At 47.3% G+C, this 15,673-nt stretch overlaps 1 pseudogene; it reads left to right on the forward strand.

The window, feature by feature from the left end:
- The first annotated feature begins 10,202 nt into the window (after positions 1 to 10,202).
- Positions 10,203 to 10,408, forward strand: LOC140388693 (U2 spliceosomal RNA; annotated as a pseudogene).
- Positions 10,409 to 15,673: the final 5,265 nt, after the last annotated feature.

The raw sequence follows: 15,673 nt of genomic DNA on the forward strand, positions 1-15,673 counted from the left end.
GCAGGGATCAGTGCTGGGACCTTTGCTGTTTGTAGTATATATAAATGATTTGTAGGAAAATGTAACTGGTCTGATTAGTAAGTTTGCAGACGACACAAAGGTTGGTGGAATTGCGGATAGCAATGAGGACTGTCAGAGGATACAGCAGGATTTATATTGTTTGGAGACTTGGGCGGCGAGATGGCAGATGGAATTTAATCCGGACAAATGTGAGGTAATGCATTTTGGAAGGTCTATTGCAGGTAGGGAATATACAGTGAATGGTAGAACCCTCAAGAGTATTGAACGTCAGAGAGATCTAGGTGTACAGGTCCACAGGTCACTGAAAGGGGCAAAACAGATGGAGAAGGTAGTCAAGAAGGCATACGGCATGCTTGCCTTCATTGGCCGGGGCATTGAGTATAAGAATTGGCAAGTTATGTTGCAGCTGTATAGAACTTTAGTTAGGCCACACTTGGATTATAGTGTTCAATTCTGGTCGCCACACTGCCAGAAGGATGTGGAGGCTTTAGAGAGGGTGCAGAAGAGATTTACCAGAATGTTGCCTGGTATGGAGGGCATTAGCTATGAGGAGCGGTTGAATAAACTCGGTTTGTTCTCACTGGAATGACGGAGGTTGAGGGGCGACCTGATAGAGGTCTACAAAATTATGAGGGGCATAGACAGAGTGGATAGTCAGAGGCTTTTTCCCAGGGTAGAGGGGTCAATTACTAGGGGGCATAGGTTTAAGGTGCGAGGGGCAAGGATTAGAGGAGATGTACGAGGCAAGTTTTTTACACAGCGTAGTGGGTGCCTGGAACTCGCTACCGGAGGAGGTGGTGGAAGCAGGGACGATAGTGACATTTAAGGGGCATCGTGACAAATACATGAATAGGATGGGAATAGGGGGATACGGACCCAGGAAGTGTAGAAGATTGTAGTTTAGTCGGGCAGCATGGTCGGCACGGGCTTGGAGGGCTGAAGGGCCTGTTCCTGTGCTGTACTTTTCTTTGTTCTTTTGTTTTTTGACATCAAAACCACAGAGCTGTGTGTGTGAGTTCTGTTCAGAGTTAAGTGAAACTGAGGTTGGTGTCATGTGAGAGTACCTTTAAGAAATGGTTGTTTATAAATGGGTGTGTATATAAATATCTGTAGTGAGAGTACTTTTAAGAAATGGGTGTTTATTACTGCAGTGATGTCAGAGAGTGGGTGGAGCTGGGCTGTCTGTCAGCTTTTTACTTTCGCTTTAGGCTTTTTGCTGCAGGGTGGGTTTGGTTTCATTTTAGTTTTGGAGAAGCTGCAATCGCAGCAGGATGTCTGTGAATCTCTGCAAGTTTATGAATGTCCATTTGCTGCTTTCAACGTGGTAACTGTTCTCAGTAGTGAAGTTAAGCCTGATGTCTTTCTGTACAAAATGTTCATTTTGTCTTCTGGATGTTGTTTGGGAAGATATTAAGGATTATTTAGTGTTGTATTCTTTGGGGGTTGTATTTGAATTAATGCTTGCTAAGATGTTCACTGTATGTGTTAAAAAGGTTAACTTGAGTTCATAGAATAAACATTGTTTTGCTTTAAAAAATACTTTTCCATTTCTGCTGTACCACGCCTGTAGAGTGGGCCGTGTGCTCCCCATACCACAACCTATTAAAAGTTGTGGGTCAGGTGAACTCCATGATACACTTTGGACGTCTCTAAACCCTGGCCCATAACATTGGACACACCTCCGTTAAAGTGACAGCGTGCTGCCGTCCCTTCAAGACGTAGTACAGCAATATCCTGACCCACTCTGAAGAGCGGACTCGAAATGTTAACTCCGTTTCTCTCTCCACAGAGGCCAGGCCTGCTGAGTTTTTCCAGCATTTTCTGTTTTTATTTCTGCCTCATTCTGTTGGAGTTACGTAAAGTGCAATTATTAAAGAGATGGATTCTCAGAATGCGAGAGTAGAGAGATAGATTTCTCAGGTTCCCCCTGCTGTCCCTGCATCTCCAGTTTGCGAGCAGAGTTGCATAGTTCTTATTAGTCATGAGGTTGTTTTGAATGAGGGCTCTTCAGTCCTTTACTGCATTAGAGCTAACTGCTAACTACAACTAATAAGCACAGCTTCAGTATTATTTTGCAACCTTCAGACAGTTATCCAGCCAGAAATATATACAGACAACCAAATTGGAATAAGTACCTTGCATGTTGTCTGTCCACAAATTTGTCACAACATTGAGATTAATCCTGGTATTTTCTTTCAAATCCAGAAGGAATGTTTCCTGATTTTCGGTGACATGGAGATTAGTCATGAAATGATCATGGAATCCCTTCAGTGCAGAAAGAGGATATTCAGCCCACCGAGTCTGCACCGACCTTCTCAAGAACACTCCACCCAAGTCCTCTTCCCCACCCAATCCCAATAACTCCTTAACCTCACCTACACATCCCTGGACACTAGGGGGAAATTGATCATGGCCAAACCACATAACCTGCACATCTTTGGACTGTGGGCGGAAACCGGAGCACCCGAGGAAACACACGCAGACAGAGGGAGACCGTGCAAACTCCACACAAGCCCTATCCTTAATCCTAACCCAAGGCCGGAATTGAACCCGGATCCCTGGTGCTTTGAGGCAGCAGTGCTAACCACTGTGCTACCCTTGTGGGGGCAGATAGCCTGCAGTTCCTCAAGAGGTAGTTGGAAGCTGTTTCGATGAAAGGTGAGCTGGATGGACAGTACATCCTATCCCCAACTTTGTAGAAATGTTGGCATTGTTTAAAAGCAGCGCATTAGTAACTGGTATTCTGTTTCAACACACAGCTCTTTGCAGCACAGCTGGAAAGTACCATTGCACATCGGGGGCTGTATGTTCTGCACTGGGTTTTTACCTTAGTGTCTAGAGCCATGCACGTTAAACTCAGCAGGGTGCTAAAAAAATTGGGACAGCTGCAATGATTACTATTACACATCCAAACCTCGTTGCTCTGTTTTTGAGTTAAACATTTACAGATGGATTTTTTGTTTGGCTAATTCACAGATTGTTCCATTTGAGCTGCTCAGGACAGACATGCCCCAGACGTTGGTGCACCACTACATCCAGTGCAGCACTGAAGATCTGCACAAGTTTCTCCTTCACATCACACTGTGTGCACTATGGCCACCACAGAGATACAGGTAACAAGGCTCTGTTAGTAGTGATGCACGATCAGTCACTACTGAAGCGAGATTGTAGTCGCAGCAGCAGGCAGGTTCCACCACTCATACTACAGTATAAGGTACATTCCACCTAGGTACCGCGATACCCCTAATAGAGCCTACCACATTCACCCCCTGTTTAAAAAAGAGTCCAGCAGGGGTGGTGGCCTTGCTTTTACAGTGGTAGAGGTTATAGCGGTACCCTTCGATGCCTTTACATGCAATACACATATTTACAGACAATTATTTACAAGTTCATTTTACAATGAAACTATCAGCGGGTTGGGGGCCCTGGTTGTCCTCTGCGATCGTCGCAGTCCCGGCAGTGATGCTGGCGTCGGCTCGGGCATCCGAGCTGCGTGTGCCAATTGATGGTCTGGCTGTAGTCCACGACCATTCTGTGTTTCTCCCCAGTTTTAACTATTACAGCTACTACAACTTGGACTCTCCAGGGGCTGTTGCTGGCCTCGATGATGCCTTCCCGAAGCAGCCGCTGGACCTCGGACCTGATAAGGTCCTGTCCTGGGTGCTGTACCGTCTGCTCCTGGTGGCGACGGGTTTGCAATCCGGGGTTCGATTTGCGAAGAGAGAAGGTGGATTGACCTTTAGGGTCGCGAGGCTGCACACAGTAAGGGGTGGTAGGGGCCCGCCGAATTTCAGGGTTAGGCTCTGGAGGTTACACTGCATGTCCAGGCCGAGTAGTAGGGCAGCGCAGAGGTTAGGGAGGACATAGAGGCGGAAACCGCTGAATTCTATGCCCTGGACCGTGAGTGTGACCGTACAGTACCCCCGGATCGCCATGGAATGGGATCCGGAGGCCAGGGGGAGATTCTTTGATTGGCGGGGTGTACCACAAGGGAGCAGTGCCTTACCGTATCCGGGTGGATGAATCTTTCGGTGCTCCCAGAGTCCAGCAGGGAAGAGGTCACGTGTCCATCGATTCTAACGCTGGTCGATGCGGTGGCCAGGTTGTGCGGAAGAGACTGGTCGATGGTCACTGAGGCGAGTCGTGGTTGGCCGTCACTGGCATTGGATGATGGGGAGCCTGGGGGGTCCAGGTCCTGGAACGCTGGTGGTGCCCATGTGCCGCGGGGGAGACAAGATGGCGGCACCTGAAGATCTTGGGGAGGACAAAATGGGCCGCACGTGGCGGGGGTTAAACAAGATGGCAGCGCCCATGGGCTGCACGTGTTGCGTGGAGGGGAAGATGGCGGCACCCACTGGCCACACATGGTCCGGGGGGTGAAGATGGCAGCGCCCATTATGCGTAAACGAGGGGGGTGGGGGAGATAGTGGCGACTGCGCGGGCCTGGCACACCGCGGCGAAGTGCCCCTTCTTACCGCAAGCCTTACAAAGGGCAGCGCAGGCCGGGCAGCGTTGGCGGAGGTGTTTTTGCTGGCTGCTAAAGTAACATCGGGGACCCCCAGGGTTAGTTGGCTGGCACGTGGCGCAGGCGTATTGGCTGGGTAAGGCCCCCGCTGGGGCGGCTGTCTGTGGGGTCCATGATGTGTAGGAAGGGTGGGCCGCACGGCTGGGGGCGTAGGCCTGAATATTGCGTGAGGTGACTGTCATAGAGAGCGCTAGCTTCTTTGTCTCCGCGAGATCGAGCGTGGCCCCTTCTAAAAGTCGCTGGCATATGAGGTCCAACCCAATCCCCGTAACAATGAGGTTAGAATGTTCAGTGGCCATAACGGCCTGACAGTCACAGTCCCGGACTAGTGGGATTCGGGCCTGCCAGAAGTCTTCTATGGACTCACCAGGGAGCTGAGAGCGAGTGGCGAGTACATGTCTGGCGAAGAGCGTGTTCGTCTGCTGGGCGTAATTTTCTTTAAGTAGCGCCATGGCTTCGTCATAGTTCGGCGCGTCCTAAATCAGCGGAAAGACATTGGAGCTCAACCTCGAGTACAGTATCTGTATTTTATGAGCCTCCGGAAACGGGCTTGGTGCCGAGTTGATGTTCGCCTCGAAACAAGCTAGCCAGTGCTGAAAGTCCTTTTTGGCGTCGCTTGATTGCAGATCCAGCTGCAGGCGATCCGGCTTGATACAGAGGTCCATTTCTGAAAATCTTAGAGCAATAAATTGATGCACGATCAATTGGACAAAGACAAGAGTTGAATACAACTGAGGCTTTATTGCTCTAAAATATGTGGCCTCCCACAGCAGCTGGCGAAATGGCTGCTGCACGGAGGACACACATATTTATACTCCGCCTACTGGGCGGAGCCAGCAGGCAGGGACTACCGCCGTACCTGTAGTACAGGTCCTACCATACATCACCTAATATAGGTGCAACAGTGGTTTACCACAGAAGGTGGGTCGACCTTGAGGGTCGCGAGGCCGCAGACAGTGAGGGGGGATATGGGGCCGTTGAATTTGAACGTTAAACTTTGCAGGTTACACTGGAAGTCCAGTCCCAGGAGTGTGGCAGCGCAGAGATGGGGGAGGACGTAGAGTCGGAAGTTATTGAACTCCACACCCTGGACCGTGAGGTTGGCTATGCAGTACCCCCGGATCTCCACAGAGTGGGACCCAGAGACCAGGGAGATCTTTTGTTTAATCAGGCGTACAGCGAGGGAGCAGTGTCTTACCGTATTGGGATGGATGAAGCTCTCCGTGCTCCCAGAGTCGATCAAGCAGGATATCTTGCGCCCGTTGATGAGTACCGATGTCATAGCTGTTGAAAGCGTTCGGGGCCGAGACTGGTCCAGTGTCACTGAGGCAAGTTGTGGCAGAAGCTGAGAGATCTCGTCAGGCGATACACGGCCACCCGAGTCGGGGTTCTGAGACATCATCCAAGATGGCTGCCCCCATGAATCGCACATGGCCTGTGAGGAGAGGAATGGCAGCGGACCCAGTTCGCCTGCGGAGACAGCGGCGGCCGACCGGGCCTGGCATACTGCCACGAGGTGCCCCTTCTTCCTGCAGCCCTTGCAGATTGCCGATCGGGCCGGGCAGCATTGCCGGGGGTGTTTGTTTTGCCCGTAAAAATTGCATCGCCGCCCCCCCCCACCGGGTTTCCTGGCTTGCGCACTGCACAAGCCTGTGGGGAATTTTGGGGTGCTTTGCAATCGGCCGCAGGTGGGGTCCACCCTGTCCATGCGGGTACCGCACAGTCGGGAACGTAGGCCTGGGCGTTGCGGGAGGCTACATCTAGGGAGTGCGCAAGTTTCCGTGCCTCTTTAAGCCCGAGCGTGTCGTTTTCCAGCAGTCGTTTGCGGATTTTAGAGGACAGCATGCCCGCAACAAAAGCATCCCGTATTAAGAGTTTGGTGTGATCATTGGCTGAGACTTGTGGACAGTTACAGTTTCTACCTAACACTAACAATGTGTGGTAAAAATAGTCTAGTTATTCCCCTGGGATCTGCCGTCTGGTAGCTAAAAGATGCCGAGCGTATACCTGATTCACAGTGCGGACGTAGTGCTCTTTTAACAAAATCATTGCGTCCTCGAAACTTCGATAAGCGTGTAGATTTCTGGACTCACCCTTGAGTGGAGGACTTGCGTTTTCTGTTCCTCCGTGGGGGTAGTCGGGGCCGTCCTGATGTACCCGTTGAAACATGCCAGCCAATGTTTTAAAGTAGCTGCTGCATTTGCCGCATGGGGAATGATTTGTAGACACTCTGGCTTGATGCGGAGAGCAGCCATTCTTCAATTTTGTTCATTAAATTGATGCACGATCAATCACTACTGAAGCAAGATTGTAGTCCAATTGAAGGCTTTAATGAACAAGTAGTTACCCCAGCAGCTCCGGTACAGAATGACTGCTGTGGGTGAAACACAGACTCTTATGCTCCGCCTGCTGGGCGGAACCAGCAGGCAGGTTCCACCACTCATACTACAGTATAAGGTACATCCCACCTAGGTACCACGATACCCCTAATATAGCCTACCACAAGTAGTAATAATTGCCTCAGGGTGCTGATCATCACCTTGTGTTCCCCTTCCATATTCAGGCGTGCTTTCCTTCTTAACAGTATTCCTCTCGCTAAGGGTTTGGAGAGTGTGCAGGTTTATGCTGTGCTTGCGCACTGCCGAATTCATGCCCTACAAAGATAATAACGGATATTGGTCACTTAATGAAGAAAAAAAGCAAATAAAGCACTCAAGTTAATTTCTACTGGGATAGAATTGTAAAGCAGAGAAGTTATGTTAAACTTGTAGCAAACCTTAGGCCACATTTGGAGAACAATTCTAAGCAATTCTAGTCTCCCTATTGTAAAAAAGGATATAGGGGCACTGGGGAGAAATTGAAAAAAAGATTGCTAGTATGATATGAGAACTGAGGGATTAGAATCTATCAGGAAACAATAAACAGACTGGGGCTCTTTTATCCAGAAAAGCGAAGACCGAGGGTTTAGTAGTAGGCGTGGATGAAGTTTCCACCTGCGGGGAGAATGAGAACTTGGGGCCCTAAGTATGAGATGGTCATCAATAAATCCAACGGGCAATTGAGGAGAAAGTTTCTTCCCCCAGAGATTCATTAGAATGTGGAATTCACTACTGCAGGGTGTGGTTGAGGGAGTTAGCATTTAAAAGGAAGTAAGATAAGCACATGAAGAAGAAAACAATGGAAGGCGGTGTTGATGAGGTTAGGCGCTGACGGATGGGAGGAGGTCATTTGGCGCATAAACACTGGCGTAGATGTGTTGAGCTGAATGATTTGTTTCTGTGCTGTAATATTATGGTCTGGATATTTACTGGGGTGGGGTTCCCAAGCTGAGGGAGAGATTTTGATTGGGCCCGATCGCTGCGGAGTTTTAATGCCCACAGCATCTATATTTTATTTTTATCACTTTTACCAGAAGTCAGTATGACCGACAGGCTTGGTACATGTAGCAAAGGAAGGAATGTCGACCACTAGATAGTATGTTTAACGAATTATAACGGTTTATTTACAAATAGTATTTACACAAGGTCTTTCACAATGTTATCATTATGAGCGCTAGGGTCTACCCTGGCTGCAAAAGTTACGCGCCTTGCACCAAGAACCCTGCATTCGATTCTCATTGGATGATGGGGCCACATGACCTCTTGATGTACACCCCTTAAAGGGGCTAGCTATCACACACTCCCTTAAGTGCCTTATTATACAATACATAAAATAGTTATGCCATTAACAAAACACCAGTATTGAGAAAGACTTTGTGTACAAAGTCTATCAAAAACTCATCCCAAAACCAGGAAGACAGTTGTTATTAGAAGAATTACATAGTATCCATACAAGCGTATCAAAGGTGAAAACATGAGCAAAGAATATGTCTGATGGCCTGGAATAGGATGCAGACATAGAACAGATGGTAAAACAGTATGACCAGTGCCAACTACATCCAAAATTACTTGCCCCAACCACATCCCAAATTACTGCTTCCTTACACCCTTGGAAAACGGCCAGGTTGGTCATGGGTGAGAGTCCACATTGACTATGTTGGTCCATTTATGGGCACAATGTTCCTGTTACTGGTGGATGCTTATTCAAAATGGATCGAGGTTTTCAAAATGAGGTCTACAATGTCCCACACTACACTAGAGAAGTTGTGTCAATGCTTTGCAACCCATGGTGTGCCACAGGTGATAGTTTCAGACAATGTCACAGTATTCACTAGTGCCAAGTTCCAAAGGCTCCCGGCCTTCAATGGCACTACCGCATGGCACCATACCCCTCTCATCGAATGGATTAGCTGAACATGCAGTCCAAACGTTCAAGGCTGGCATGAAAAAACAATCACATACACTGGAGACTAATGGGCGGCACGGTAGCACAGTGGTTAGCACTGTTGCTTCACAGCGCCAGGGTCCCAGGTTCGATTCCCGGCTTGGGTCACTGTCTGTGCGGAGTTTGCACGTTCTCCCCGTGTCTGCGTGGGTTTCCTCCGGGTGCTTCGGTTTCCTCCCGCAAGTTCCGAAAGACGTGCTTGTTAGGTGAATTGGACATTCTGAATTCTCCCTCTGTGTACCCAAACAGGCGCCGGAATGTGGCGACTAGGGGATTTTCACACTAACTTCATTGCCGTGTTTATGTAAGCCTACTTGTGACAATAATAATGATTATTATTGTTATTTTTAGTGGCTGGCCATTTACGATCAGCACGACTGTGATGTGGGCTACCTTGTTCTCTTCAATGTTGTTTAAGAACATGGCATTACGTTCTGCCCTTGGACAATCCTCCATAATATTTACCGATGCTTGATTACTTGCTCCATTTGTATTGGGCTGGCCCTGTACAAAATCACTCTGTGTTACTCCTGGGCTGCTTAGATGAGTGATTCTTCCTGCTCCTGTACTCAGTTCATTGCTTGAGCCTGATCCCGTGCACTCGCTTCTGGCACCATTAATACTTATGGTTTCCTTCCCTAACTATTGGACTTCAAAGCTTTGTTTACCTTGTAACTCTTGAGGGCCTTTATTAACGCTCTCGGTCACTTCCCGGACTCAGCCAACAGCTTATTTTGTATGGCTACACTATTCACACCGCATGCTAGCCAACCCCTTAACATATCAATTAAAGTTGATCCAAGGGCAGTAGCCTGCAATTTACTTTACCCTGGCCACAAATGCTGTGATGGTCGCCTCCGGGGCCCTCGCTGTCAAAGGCAATATATCTCTACAGTGTTAATGAGGCTTTAGGGTGATAATGGCCTTTTGCTAGTGCCGTTGTGCAAAATTTTAATATAATCTTTATTGTCACAAGTAGGCTTACGTTGCAACAAAATTTCTGTGAAAAGCGCCTAGTCGCCACATTCCGCCACCTGTTCTATCAGGAACTTCTGGAGATGTTAAACTAATAATCAGATTATAAGCCTGGGACCCACACGGGGTAAAGAAAATTATTTTCTTTCTATCCTTCCCCTCTACCCTGTTAGCCCTGAAAATATACCCCAGCCATTCGATATACAACACCCAATTCTCAGTAATTGGGTTGGAGGGTCCTAGCTTCCCAAAGGGAGACATCTTTATTTTCACCTCCTCAGGCCTTGAACGATCTGATACCCTTGCAGTTTTTTAACAGCACTCGAGTCAAATTTTTCGCTGCTAAAAGAGATGCTCCATCGCTTCTCGGCTTTTAGGCTCAGATCAAGTGTAGTAACTGCTCTGCCTTTTGGCTCAGATTTGGTATGTCTCTCTTGTGGGGACCATGAATTGGATTCAATTTGAATTTGAATTGGTTTTTGGAGCAGGCAAGGAGCTGGATTAGGGGTTCGCCCCTTTCCAAACTCTGAGCCCTGGCTCTGTAACTCAGAAAAAGTAATTTAAAAAAAAGAGTTGTTCCAATTGACCTCATTGTCAGTGTAGTAAAGGAAGGATTGGCGACCACCAGTTGGTATGCATAATGAATTATGATGGTTTATTTATGAATGGTAGTTACACAGAGTCTTTCACGATGTTATCACTGCCAGCTCTAGGATCTACACAGGCTACAAAAGCCCACGCTCTGCACCAAGATCCCCGCACTCAGTTCCCATTGACCGTCCTAATGAATTCCCCTTGAAGGGGCCAGTTACTACAGCACAACACATTATCAGGCAGGAACAGGTACGTTTACTGCTCCTCGGAGTCAAGATTGAGAGAGGGTGCATGGAGTAGGTAAAGAATGGTTTTGAGGATTGAGCAGTCAGTGATCACAGGGGGCTATGACTGTGGAGGGGTAAAGTCAGTCATCGGGAGGGTTGGGAGTTAGTTTGGGGCACATGGGGTGGGGCATTCCTGATTGCCACAATCAACAAGCAGTGCTGGAAAAGCACTTACCTCAACCACACAGCAGTCCTCACCCCTCTTTAGCTGCTGGGTTTCAGAAGGCCCAGGAAATCTGGCTGGCCAACGTTAAATCTGGAAGAGAAGGCAGCACGGTGGCGCAGTGGTTAGCATTGCTGCCTCACGGCGCTGAGGTCCCAGGTTCGATCCCGGCTCTGCGTCACTGTCCGTGTGGAGTTTGCACATTCTTCCCGTGTTTGTGTGGGTTTCGCCCCCACAACCCAAAGATGTGCAGGGTAGGTGGATTGGCCACGCTAAATTGCCCCTTAATTGGAAAAAATGAATTGGGTACTCTAAATTTTTTTTAAAAATAAATCAACTGCCCAACCCACTAGGAGCAGGGTTGGTCAACACTTCCATCCACCTCCATTAAAACTGGAAGAGGGCATGTTTGAGTTGGCTTGGGTTTGGGAATTTAAAACTCTTAATATCCAACGCAACCCGAACCTGCCTGGGTGAAATTACCCCCTATGTAATAGTGCAGAAATGGTGCATGACTTATCACGCTCCATATTAAAACTCGGGTTCCAGGGAGCTGGTGTGCTTCTGAAGTCCCCTTACAGTCTGACATTGGTTCCATGGAGTTGGCGGGCTGGAATGATGGGTGTTGAAAGATTCCAGCTACTCTCTTCAACCTGAGTGTCAAGATCATAATTTGTCATGACAACCATCAAGACTGTGGGATGTGACATTGCGGCAATTGCCAAACCCAGGGTCTTAAATGAACAATTTTTTAATGACACGACAATTGCATTGCAAGTTATTACTGTACTGTCATCACAATGGTAATATAAGAAATGCAGCTGCCAATTTGCGAACAGTTAAGTCCCACAGAAAGCTGTATGATCATGACAGGCAGCACAGTAGCTCTGCTTCACAGCGCCAGGGTCCCAAGTTCGATTCCCGGCTTGGGTCATTGTCTGTGCGGAGTCTGCATGTTTAACCTGTGTCTGGGTGGGTTTCCTCCGGGTGCTCAGGTTTCCTCCCGCAAGTCCCGAAAGACGTGCTATTAGATAATTTGGACATTCTGAACAGGCGCTGGAATTTGTCGACGATGGGCTTTTCACGGTAACTTAATTGCAGTGTTAATGTAAGCCTACTTATGACAATAAAGGTTATTATTATTTTTATTATACTTCAATGATTTTGGTTGAGAGATATATATTGGCCAGGACATTGAGGAAAATTCTTCTTCAGAATAGCGCCTTTGGATCGTTTATGTCCACTTGATATGACAGACAAGAGATTGGATTAACATCTACAAAATACAGCACCTCTGACAATGCAGCACTTACTCAGTAAAGCACTGGATGTCTACCATCTTATGCCAGCCTTGGCTCACTTAGTAGCACTTAGTAGCACTGTCAGAGGTGCCATCTTTCAGGGGAGATTTTAAGGCCCAATCTTCCTGCCCAGGTGAATGGAGAAGATCCAATCCTGTCATTCTGAAACAGCACAGGAGAGTCATCCCAAGTGTCCTGGCCAATGTTTATTCCTCACTCAATATCACAAAAACATATAGATTTTTAGTCATTCATGGGTTGAGGGTGTCACTGGCTGGGTCAGCATTTATTGCCCATCCCTAATTACTCTTGAGAAGGTGGCGGTGAGCTGCCTTCTTGAACTGCTACCCCTTCATACAGTGTAGGTACACCCACAGTGCTGTTAGAGAGGGTATTCCAGGAATTTGACCCAGCAATGGTGAAGGAATGACAATATATTTCCAAGTCAGAGTGGTGAGTGACTTGGAGGAGAACTTCCAGGTAGTGGTGTTCCCATGTGTCCGCTGCCCTTGTTGCTCTAGATGGTAGCAGTTGTGAGTTTGGAAGGTGCTGTCTAAGAAGGTTTGGTGAGTTCCTGCAATGAATCTTACAGATGGCACACAATGTTGCCATTACATCGGTGGAGAGGGAGTGAATGTTTGCAGATAGGGTACTAATCAAGTGTGCAGCTTTGTCCTGGATGGTGTTAATCTTCTTGAGTCTTGTCGGAGCTCTATTGATGCAGGCAAGTGGAGGATATTCTATCACACTCCAGATTAGTGCCTTGTAATAATAATAATAATAATAATCCTTATTGTCACAAGTAGGCTTACATTATCACTGCAATGAAGTTATTGTGAAAATCCCCTAGTCACCGCACTCCGACATCTGTTCAGGTACACAGAGGGAGAATTCAGAATGTTCAATTCACCGAACAAGCAAGTCTTTCGGGACTTGTGGGAGGAAATCGGAGCATCCGGAGGAAACCCACGCAGACACAGAGAGAACATGCAGACTCCACACAGACAGTAACCCAAGCGGGAATCGAATCGGGAGCCTGGCACTGTGAAGCAACAGTGCTAACCACTGTGCTACCAAGCTGCTCAGTAGATGGTGGACAGGCCTTTTGGGGTAATCAGGAGGCGAGTTACTTGCTGCAGGATTCCCAGCCCTTGGCCTGTTCTTGTAGCCACAGTATTTATATGACTGGTCTAGTTTAGTTTCTAGTCAATGGTAACCTCCAGAATGTTGACGGTGGGGATTCAGTGATGGTGGTGCCATTGAATGTCAAGTGGTGATAATTTCATTCTCTCATATTGAAGATGGTCATTGCCTGGCACTTGTGTGGCATAAATGTTGCTTGCCACTTTTCAGCCCAAGCCTGGATATTATTCAGGTCTTGCTGCATTTGAACATGGACTGCTTCATTATCTGAGGAGTTGCGAATGGCACTGAAAATTGTGCAATCATCAGCAAACATTCCCACTTCTGACTCATGATGGAAGGAATGTCATTGGTCATTGATGAAGCAGCTGAAGATGGTCGGGCCTAGGATACTACCCTTGAGGAACTCCTGCCATGATGTCTTGGAACTGAGTTGACTGACCTCCAATAGCCACAACCATCTTCCTTTGTGCTAGATATGACTCCAACCAGTGGAGAGATTTTCCGTGATTCCCATTGACTCCAATTTAGCTAAGGCTCCTTTATGCTGTGCTCAATCAAATGTTGCCTTATTTTTTTTAAATAAATTTATAAACTGATGGAGTGATATTTGGTCAGGTTGGATTTGTCTTGTTTTTTTGTGCACAGGATGTACACTGGACCATTTTTCACATTGCCGGGTAGATGCCTGTGTTGTAGTTGCACTGGAACAGCTTGGCTTGGGGTGCAGCAAGTTCTGGAGCATAAGTCTTCAATACTATTGCCAGAATATTGTCAGGGCCCATAGCCTTTGCTGTATACAGTGCCTTCAGCCATTTCTTGATATCATGTGGAGTGAATAGAATTGACTAAAGACTGGCATCTGTGATGCTGTGGACCTCAGGGGGAGGCTGGGATGGATCATCCACTCAGTACTTCTGGCCCAAGCGTTATGCAAAAGATTCAGCCTTATCTTTTGCACTGATGTGCTGGGCTTCCCCTGTCATTGAAGATGGGGATACTTGTGGAGCCTTCTCCTCCAGTGCGTTGTTTAATTGCTCACCACCATTCACGCCTGGATGTGGCAGGACTGCAGGGCTAGGGTCTGACCCAGTGGTTGTAGAATCACTTAGCTTTGTCCATCACTTGCTGCTTCTGCTGTTCGGCACGCAAGGTAGGTGTTGTAGCTTCACCAGGTTGACACATCATTTTTTAAAAATAAATTGAGAGTACCCAATTCATTTTTCCAATTAAGGGGCAATTTAGCGTGATCAATCCACCTACCTTGCACATCTTTAGGGTTGTGGGGGCGAGACCCACGCAAACACGGGGAGAATGTGCAAACTCCACACGGACAGTGACCCAGAGCCGGGATCGAAGCTGGGGCCTCGGCGCCGTGAGGCAGCAGCACTAACCAGTGTGCCACCATGCTGCCCTGACACATCATTTTTAGGTGTGCCTGGTGTAGCTCTTGGCATGCTCTCCTGCACTCATCATTGATTACCTCATCAGTTCATATTGCTGTTTGTGGGAGTTCGTTGTGTCCACATTGGCTGCCCTGTTTCATACATTACAACAACGACTACATTTCAACAGTACTTCATTGGCTGTAAAGAACTTTGAGATGTCCAGCGATTGTGGAAAATTGAAAAGTGCTGTATAATTTCTAATCTTTCAGTAGCTGGCTTGGGGCTTGAACCTACAGATTCTGAGGCAAGAGCTATGAATTTGAGACATTGGTAACACCTCTGAACACTTGGGATCAGTGGGGCAGTGAATAGATGCCTGACAGCACTGCTAACCCATGCAGCACAGAGTGTTAAATTATCCCCCAGAAGAGGACATAGGCCACATCCATTTTGAGAATGGCAAGTACAAATTACTTCCCTTCTTAACAGCCTTCAACAAATCAGGGAGTGGAGGCAATCAGCCACTGGAGTTTCATTATGATACGTGGGCTATTAAAATGATTGATTTACTGTTGAAAAATCACCATCTTGATAGGCATCTGCACTGTGGTTTTTTTTTCTATTTTCTTCTTCTGTGTTAAGCGAAAATTGTTTGCGTGATTCTACTAATTTATGAGAACTGACTTGTTGGAAGCACAGTAGGAAACGGGTTTTGCTTCAGTGTTATTTGGCAAGACCTCCTGAAACTGATGATCATGGCCTACCTTCAACGACACCTCACAGTCAGTCTTTGTTCTGTGGCATTCAGTCAATTGCTCACTATCACATTTCACTTTGTAAAACACTCTCACAGACTTGCCAAGTGTCACACATTAGAACAACAATCACTCATTCTGATTGAAAGCATGAACTTTTTACTAAAGGTCGTTCATGAAAATAAAGAAAGCTCTGCG

Source organism: Scyliorhinus torazame, chromosome 13 (assembly GCF_047496885.1).
Source record: "Scyliorhinus torazame isolate Kashiwa2021f chromosome 13, sScyTor2.1, whole genome shotgun sequence".
Taxonomy (NCBI): domain Eukaryota; kingdom Metazoa; phylum Chordata; class Chondrichthyes; order Carcharhiniformes; family Scyliorhinidae; genus Scyliorhinus; species Scyliorhinus torazame.